The sequence below is a fragment of the Peromyscus eremicus genome, chromosome 1 (genome assembly GCF_949786415.1).
Source record: "Peromyscus eremicus chromosome 1, PerEre_H2_v1, whole genome shotgun sequence".
In the NCBI taxonomy this organism is placed as follows: Eukaryota; Metazoa; Chordata; class Mammalia; order Rodentia; family Cricetidae; genus Peromyscus; species Peromyscus eremicus.
Window position 1 is genome coordinate 112,724,303 of NC_081416.1, and position 7,866 is coordinate 112,732,168.

The following is a 7,866-nucleotide window of genomic DNA, read 5'->3' on the forward strand; positions in this document are numbered from 1 at the left end:
CTGAACAGTCATAAAAGGTTACTCTGCAACACTGGGGCATCCATCTTTAGCCTACAGGCCTAGCATACCTCATAGACTCAACTGTCAAGCAGGATTTTTTGAAGGGCTGTCCTACTTTGTCTTGTAATGTTTTTCAGTTCTTTTTTTGTGTCCTACTTGTCCCATTTGGACAGCATAATGTCAGCTGTCAAGGCAAGGGCATTTTCTTGTCCACTGGCTAACTTGTCACAAAGAAAGTGAACTCCATAGAGAATTTCTTTGATACCCATCATCTTCTCTGAAGTAGATTGATGCTGCCAAGAGTAGACATGTATCATATTCATAAAAAATAATCTGTTATTAAAACATCTTAAATGCCATATTCTGTAGATCTCTGAAGTATTTGAAGATGACCTGTCTATCTCAAATATGTTTGACCTTGCTACATACCTTTGTAGTGCTAACTGCACTACAAATTCAATTGTAATGACTAACTACTAACTTTCATTTCTTTATATCCTAATTAGTTGGTAATAATTACTTTCAAGGACTAGCAATTTGCATTATGTTGTTCCTTGAACTGTATAGGTATAATACTTTTAACAGGAGTAGAAATACATATATAGTATGATCCAACAAAAATAGTCTCAAATTTGTATCAATATACAAAATTTGTGGTGGTATTGTGTTCCCCAAAATATTGTACACTCTAATAAACTTATCTGGGCTCAGAGAACAGAACAGCCACTAGACATAGAGGCCAGAAAATGGTGGCACTCGGGCCTTTAATCCTATCACTTGGAAGGCAGAGATCCACCCGAATCTCTGTGAGTTTAAAGCCACACTGGAAACTGCCAGGCATGGTGACTCATGCCTTTAATCCCATGAAGTGAGCCCTTAATCCCAGGAAGTGATGGCAGAAAGTAGAAAGGTATTTAAGGCATGAGGACCAGGCACTAGAGCTGGTTAAGCTTTTTCAGCTTTTAGCAGCAGTTGAGCTGAGATCCATTTGGATGAAAACTCAGAGGCTTCCAGTCTGAGAAAACAGGATCAGCTAAAGAACTGGTGAGGTGAGGAAGCTGTGGCTTGTTCTGATTCTCTGATCTTCCAGCATTCACCCCAATACCTGGCTCAGGTTTGTTTTTATTTAGACCATTTAAGATTCTGCTGCAAAAATGTGTATACAATATACAAAAATCCAATCCAATATAAATATTTAAAAGTAGTTTCTCTTTGAAAGCACATTCAATAATCTACTTTTTATCACCACACTCCATAATGTAGATTAGCAAATATTGTAGCCATTGTTGAATAGAGTTCTGTCTGGATGTTTTAATCCAGATAATTCAGAATAGTAATATAAAAGAGTAAAAGTCCCACAGAAGAAATTAAGAAGAAATCTCTCATTGTCTGGGATCATATCCCACTGTGAGGTAGTAACTCAGATTCTCTGAAGATTTTCTGATTTGTGGAATCTAAGATTCATTTGCAAATGAGAATCACCATCTCCATAAGAGATAACAATTTTGTTGGTAATATTGTGATCTCCTTACAATACATGTATGAATCTTTCCAGAATAACATTATATCCTCCATGTATAAATATGCATAAGGCTAAGAACTAATATGCATAAAGGTAATATGCATAAAGGCTAAGCACTCACTGTTTCTTTGCCTCTCTCTTCTCAATTTCAAGAGAAATTGAAGTCCTAAGTCTTCATCTGAAATGATCGCTCCCACCAAGTTCCAATTGAATTGAACCATTAAAGACACAAGGCAATGTCCAGAGATGTGTCCTTAGGAGTCATCTTGTAAAGATGTGAAAACTGTTTATGGTTACTAAGGAGAGGAAAAAACAGCCCATAGTGAAGCTGAAGGCCATAGATCACAAACAATACCTTAAAGAAGATGGAATATGTACTGTTTGGTTAAAATACCCAGTGTGCTCAAATGAAGCTGGGAATTTTAGGATGAGTGGACTTTTCATATCACCATTAAACAATATCTAATTCCTTGTGAATATCTTCAAAATTACAGACAATGTAAGTCTGTTAGCAAACCAGTTGAGTTTTCTGCTGTCCTTCACATCTCTGTGGCATAAGTAGTGGTATGTGCCTCTAGAGCAGTGGTTCTCAAACTTAATAATGTTGTGGACCTTTAATAAAGTTCCTCAAGCTGTGGTAACACCCAACCATAAAATACATTCATTGCTGCTTCATAACTATAATGTTGACACTCATCTTAACTGTTATGTAAATATCACGTGTAGGTTGATATGGCAGCTCCAAAGATATCCTGACCCACAGGTTGAGAACTACTGCTCTACACCTTCCAAGTATTTCAGGTTTGAATTCTATGCATCAGAATAGACACATTTTCTTCCTTTCATTGTTGGTATCAGAAAATTAGGATGAAAAGGGAAAATATTTTGCTAAAACCAACTCAACCAATTTGACCTGTTTCTTTTGGAGATGTACAGGATTGGTCCAAATATAGCACATAATAACCACATTGGTCCTGTAAGTACAATTAAATATCTTCTCTGATTTATACAACAGATGTTAGGAAGAAATTCACCTATTTTTGAGAATAATTTTTTATTTTACAACAATTGAGTAGGTGGCAATCAATTATAACTAACAGAGAAATGTTGGATAAAATATATAGGATCTTTTTTAGTTATTCGAGAGCAAAACAAAGAGACAAAATCAAGTGGGTGTCCAAGTGTTATCCTAAAAACAGCATAAAGAGATCATTAAAAATTAGGCTTCAAATATGATAATGTTAAATCAGACTAATTGTGTTTATGTACTTAATGCTTGATTTCTAGACCCATTCCTGTGGTAATACAAATCCTATTATTGTGTGAGAATGTGAAATATAAACAATCAAGAAAAAAATTAGGTAGAGAATTAGATACTATACATTTTTAATGAATGTATATTTCTGTGTAGATAAATTAAGGAAATAATCAGTATCATAGAAACTTTTGAATATCTGTGCAATTTATACCTGTATAATCCATTTCTTGCCTTTAAAAGTATTTCAGATCTAAACTAGAAAGATCACGTCATTGAGAACTGCTGAGCCATATACTGGTGAGACTTAAGTACCAATAAAGGAGGAATTACAAATTCTCTCACCTTCCTTCTAAGAAGACAGATTCTCTCTAACTTCCCAAACTCTAGAGCTATGTAATAAGGCTTTGCCTAATTTGAGTCCATTTTTTTTTCTTCAAACTCTACTGATTCTTCACTCAGATATTTCTCATATTTGTCTGATATTTTGGACTCCTTTGCAATTTCTGCCTTGGGATGTCATTCTGTATGCTGTGAATATGTGTTGATCAGATTGGTTGATAAATAAAATGCTGATTGGCCAGTAGCCAAGCAGAGAGTATAGGTGAGGCAATCAGAGGAGGAGAATTCTTTGGAATAGGAGGGCTGAGTCAGGAGTCTCCAGCCAGACAGAGAGGAAGCAAGATGACAAGGCCGAACTGAAAAAAGGTACCAAGCCATGTGGCTAAACATAGATAAGAATTATGGGTTAATTTAAACATTAGTCAGTAATAAGCTGATCTAACTGCCATGCATTTATAACTAATATGAGATTCTGAGTGATTATTTTATAAGTGGTTGTGGGACCTTGGTGCCGGGCAGGACAGGAGAAATCCTCTGATAACAAATCTCTCTCTCTCTCTCTCTCTCTCTCTCTCTCTCTCTCTCTCTCTGTATTTTACATCCAGACAACCTTCTGTCTTCTTCTCCCATTCCCATCCTCCACCTAACTTCTGCACGGGCCTCATGGACCTCTCATCTGTTTCTATTCAAAAAAGGGCAGGGCTCCCATGGGTGTCAACAAAGCATGGCATATTATTTTGCTGTAGGACTAAGATCATCCCCTTATATTATGCCTGGGCAAAGCAACCCAGTATGACGAATAGGTTTCCAGGAGCCAGACAAAATGCTAGGGAAAACCACTTCATCTACTGTTAGGAGTCCCACAGATAGACCAAATTACACAACTGCTCCATATATATGTAGAAGGTCTATGTCAGTCCTTGACTGGCTACCTGGTTGTCAGCTCAGATTCTGTTAGTTCCTATGAACCCACATTAGTTGTTTCTGTGGGTTTTCTTGTGATGTCCTTGACCTGTGTGATTCATATATTCCTTCCTTCCTCCCTTCAGCAGGATTCCCTGAGTTCTGCCTAGTGTTTTGTTGTGGGTCTCTTCATCTCTTCCCATAGTAACTTGATGAAGCCTCTCTGATGACAATTGGGGTACACACTAATCTATGAGTGTTGCTGAATTTTTTCAGGTATCATTATATTGAAATTTTTTCTGTTGTTCTTTCCTTTATCATTTGGCCATCCTGCCTTTAGTTCCAGGAGCACCAGGAAGTGTCAGGAGTGAGCTCACTCTTGTGGAATGTGTATCAGGCTGGATCAGTCATTGGTTGCCCACTACCACAATATCCATGCCTCGCTTACCCCAGGCACAACCCACAGACAGGACACAATGTGTGTCAAAAGTTTTGTGGCTGGGCTGGTGTCCCAATCCATTTACTGGAATTCTTGCCTAGTCATATGTGATCCCAGTTCAGACTAGGTATTCACTTTTGCTAGGAGTTTCGCATTGGTTCATCCTTGTAGAATACTGGGAGTTTTCCTACCACCAGATTCTTAACTGAGCCCCGAATTCCCCCCCTGCCTTCTAGTCATCTCTTTCAGTACCCTCCCTCACCACCCCCCAAAAGAATTCCTCTTGATGCCATCCATAAACTCTCCCAGTTTATCCAGGAGATCTCCTCTATTTCTCCTTCCCAAAGTGGTCCATGCATGCCCACTTGGGCTCTCCTTGTTACCTATCCTTTCTGGGGCTGTGGATGTAACATGGTTATCCTTTACTTTACATCTCATTGCCACTTATAAGTTTAGTCTTTCTGACTCTGGATTACCTCAATGAAGATTGTTTTCCTTCTAATTTTCCTTGTCCCACATCCCACTTTATTCAGCACATTGGGTGTTCAAAGGCATATATTCACTATTGACATATGAAAACTATAATTGTTGGCTTTCATAGAGGCAGAAGTATTTATTGTATAATAAAGAGCAGAAAATTCATCTCTATAAACACTGAGTTTACACCTTTGCTATTTATAATAGAAGAACAGATATAGTTTTACATAGACATTCTGGTAAGGCTAGTGACTGCAGTTGTGGAGATGTTTGGAATAGTGATGAGAGTCCTGGTAGGAAGAGGGGTAGTAGTTTTGATGGCTGTGACAGTGGTATTGCTAGATCGTGTAGTCACACTGGTAGAAATAGTGATTATGATGTTTGTAATGGTATAGTTTTTGAAGATGATGGATACAGTGATTGGTCTGGAGAGGAAATGGTGACGGACAGGATAGTGCTGAGGAAGAGGTGATGTTGACAAACATGGTAATTGTTATTGTTGTGATAGCTATGTAAGGGTGGTAGAACTGGTAGTACAATTGGTGGAAATGATGGTTGGGAAGGTGATCAATGTATCATGGTGGCCATGCCTAGGTTGTATAGTATTTAGATGTCATTACAGTAGTGGTGATGTAAGTGCTGACATCTCATGATGGGGAGTGATTTTACATTAACTATAGAGTAATAATAGACTCATGTGCAAAACTATTGCCATTATCTTATGACTGTGAAATAATGTCATAGGTAATTTATTCTTCATAAAGACATGATAGCATGGATACTACCATTATCCTCAGTTTGACCATTAAGGAGAAAGTACAAAGAATTACTTCCTTTTGCCCAAGGTCACACAGCTGGGAGGGCCTGGAAATTATACTCTGAATCAGGCATTTTGCCTTTGGTTCTTTATATTTCTTACATTTTCTCTTTCTTTTTTCTTTCTTTCTTTCTTTCTTTCTTTCTTTCTTTCTTTCTTTCTTCCTTCCTTTCTTTCTTTCTTTCTTTCTTTCTTTCTTTCTTTCTTTCTTTCTTTCTTTCTGTTAGTTAAATTTATTCATTTATTTTACATCCTAACTGCAGTTTCCCTGCCCTCCTCTTCTCCAATATCTCCCTATAACTCCCCTCTGCCTCCCTCAAATCTACTCATCCTCTGTTACTGTTCAAAAAGGTATAGGACTCCTATGGGTATCAACACAGCATGGCATATCAAGTTGAGGTAGGACTATGTTCTTCCCCTCATATTAGGGCTTAGTCAGGCAACCCAGTATGAGAAACAGGTTCCAAAGTCCTGTCAAAGTACCAACAAATAACCCTGTTCCCACTGCTATGATTTCACAAGTAGACCAAGTTACAAAACAGTCACACATATGTAGAAACCTTAGGGTCTCATCATGAGGGCTCCTTTGCTATTGTTCCAGTGTCTGTGAGGTCTTATGTGCCCAGGTTACTTATCTCTGTGGGTTCTCTTTTGATGATCTTGAGCCCCCTGGCTCTCACAGTCTTTCTAACCTCTCTTCAATAGAATTCTCAATGCATAGACCAGTGCTTGGCTAAGACTCTCTGCATCTGCTTCCATTACTTACTGGATAAAGGCTCTCTGATGGCAACTAGGGTAGTCACTAATTTGATTACAAGAAATGGCCAGTTCAGGCTACCTATCACTATTGGTGGGAGTCTTATCTGGGGTTGGTTTGTAGATTCCTGGAAATTTCAATTACACTATGATCTATCTTACCGCAAAATGCACCCCTATCAAGATATCTCTTTTATTACTCATACCCCAACTGGATCACTCATGTTCCCATCTCTACTCATCCCTAGTTTACCCAGGAGATCCTTCCTAGGAAAGTCTATGCATCTCAGTTCTCTGTTGGGACCTCCTTATTACCTAGCCTCTCTGGGACTGTGGATAGGAACATGGTTATCCATTACTTTAGAGCTAATATCCACTCATGAGCAAGTATATACCATGTTTGTCTTTCTGGGTTTGGGTTATATAACTCAAGATGATTTTTTTTCTAGTTCCATCCATTTATGTTCAAATTTCATGATGTCATTGTTTTTAACAGCTGAGTAATATTCCATTGTGTAAATATACCACCACACACCTATGGACATCTTATTTTTTACAGAGAAGCCAAAATATACAATGGAACAAAGAAAACATCTTTAACAAATGGTGCTAGCATAACTGGATGTCAGCATGTAGATGACAACAAATATATCCATGTTTTTGACTCTGCACAAAACTCATGTCCAAGTGGATCAAAGACCTCAACATGAATCCAGTTACACTGAACCTGATTAGAAGAGAAAGTGAGAAACAACTTTGAAGGCACTGGCACAGGAAACAGCTTCCTGAATATAAGACTAGCAGCACAGACACTATGATCAATAATTAATAAATGGGACCTCATGTAATGGAATAGCTTATCTAAGGCAAAGGACACTGCCAATATGACAAAATATCAGCCTACAGAATGGTAAAAGATCTTCACTAACCCATATCCAACAGAGGGCTGATTTCCAAAGTATATAAACAACTCAACAATCCAGACATCAGAAAACTAAATAATCCAATTGAAAATTGGGGTAGAGACCTAAATAGAATTCTCAAGAGAAAAATTACAAATGGCAGGGAAACACTTAAATAAATGTTCAACATCCTTAGCCAATAGGGAAATGTAAATCAAAATGACTCTGAGATTTTATCTTATACTTGGCAATATGGCTAATATTTAAAACACAAGTGGCAGTTCATGCTGGAGAGTATGTGGAACAAGAACACTATTGTAACTGGGTGGTTGTGGTGCTCGACTTTAATCCCAGGATATGAGAGTCAGAACAGATGAATCTCTGTGAGTTCGAGGCCAGCCTGGTCTACAGAGCCAGGTCTAGGACAGGCAACAAAACTACACAGAGAAACCC

At 38.0% G+C, this 7,866-nt stretch overlaps 1 pseudogene; it reads right to left on the reverse strand.

The window, feature by feature from the left end:
* Positions 1-1,264: 1,264 nt before the first annotated feature.
* LOC131915050 (vomeronasal type-2 receptor 116-like) lies at positions 1,265-6,753 on the reverse strand (annotated as a pseudogene).
* Between the last annotated feature and the right edge of the window lie 1,113 nt (positions 6,754-7,866).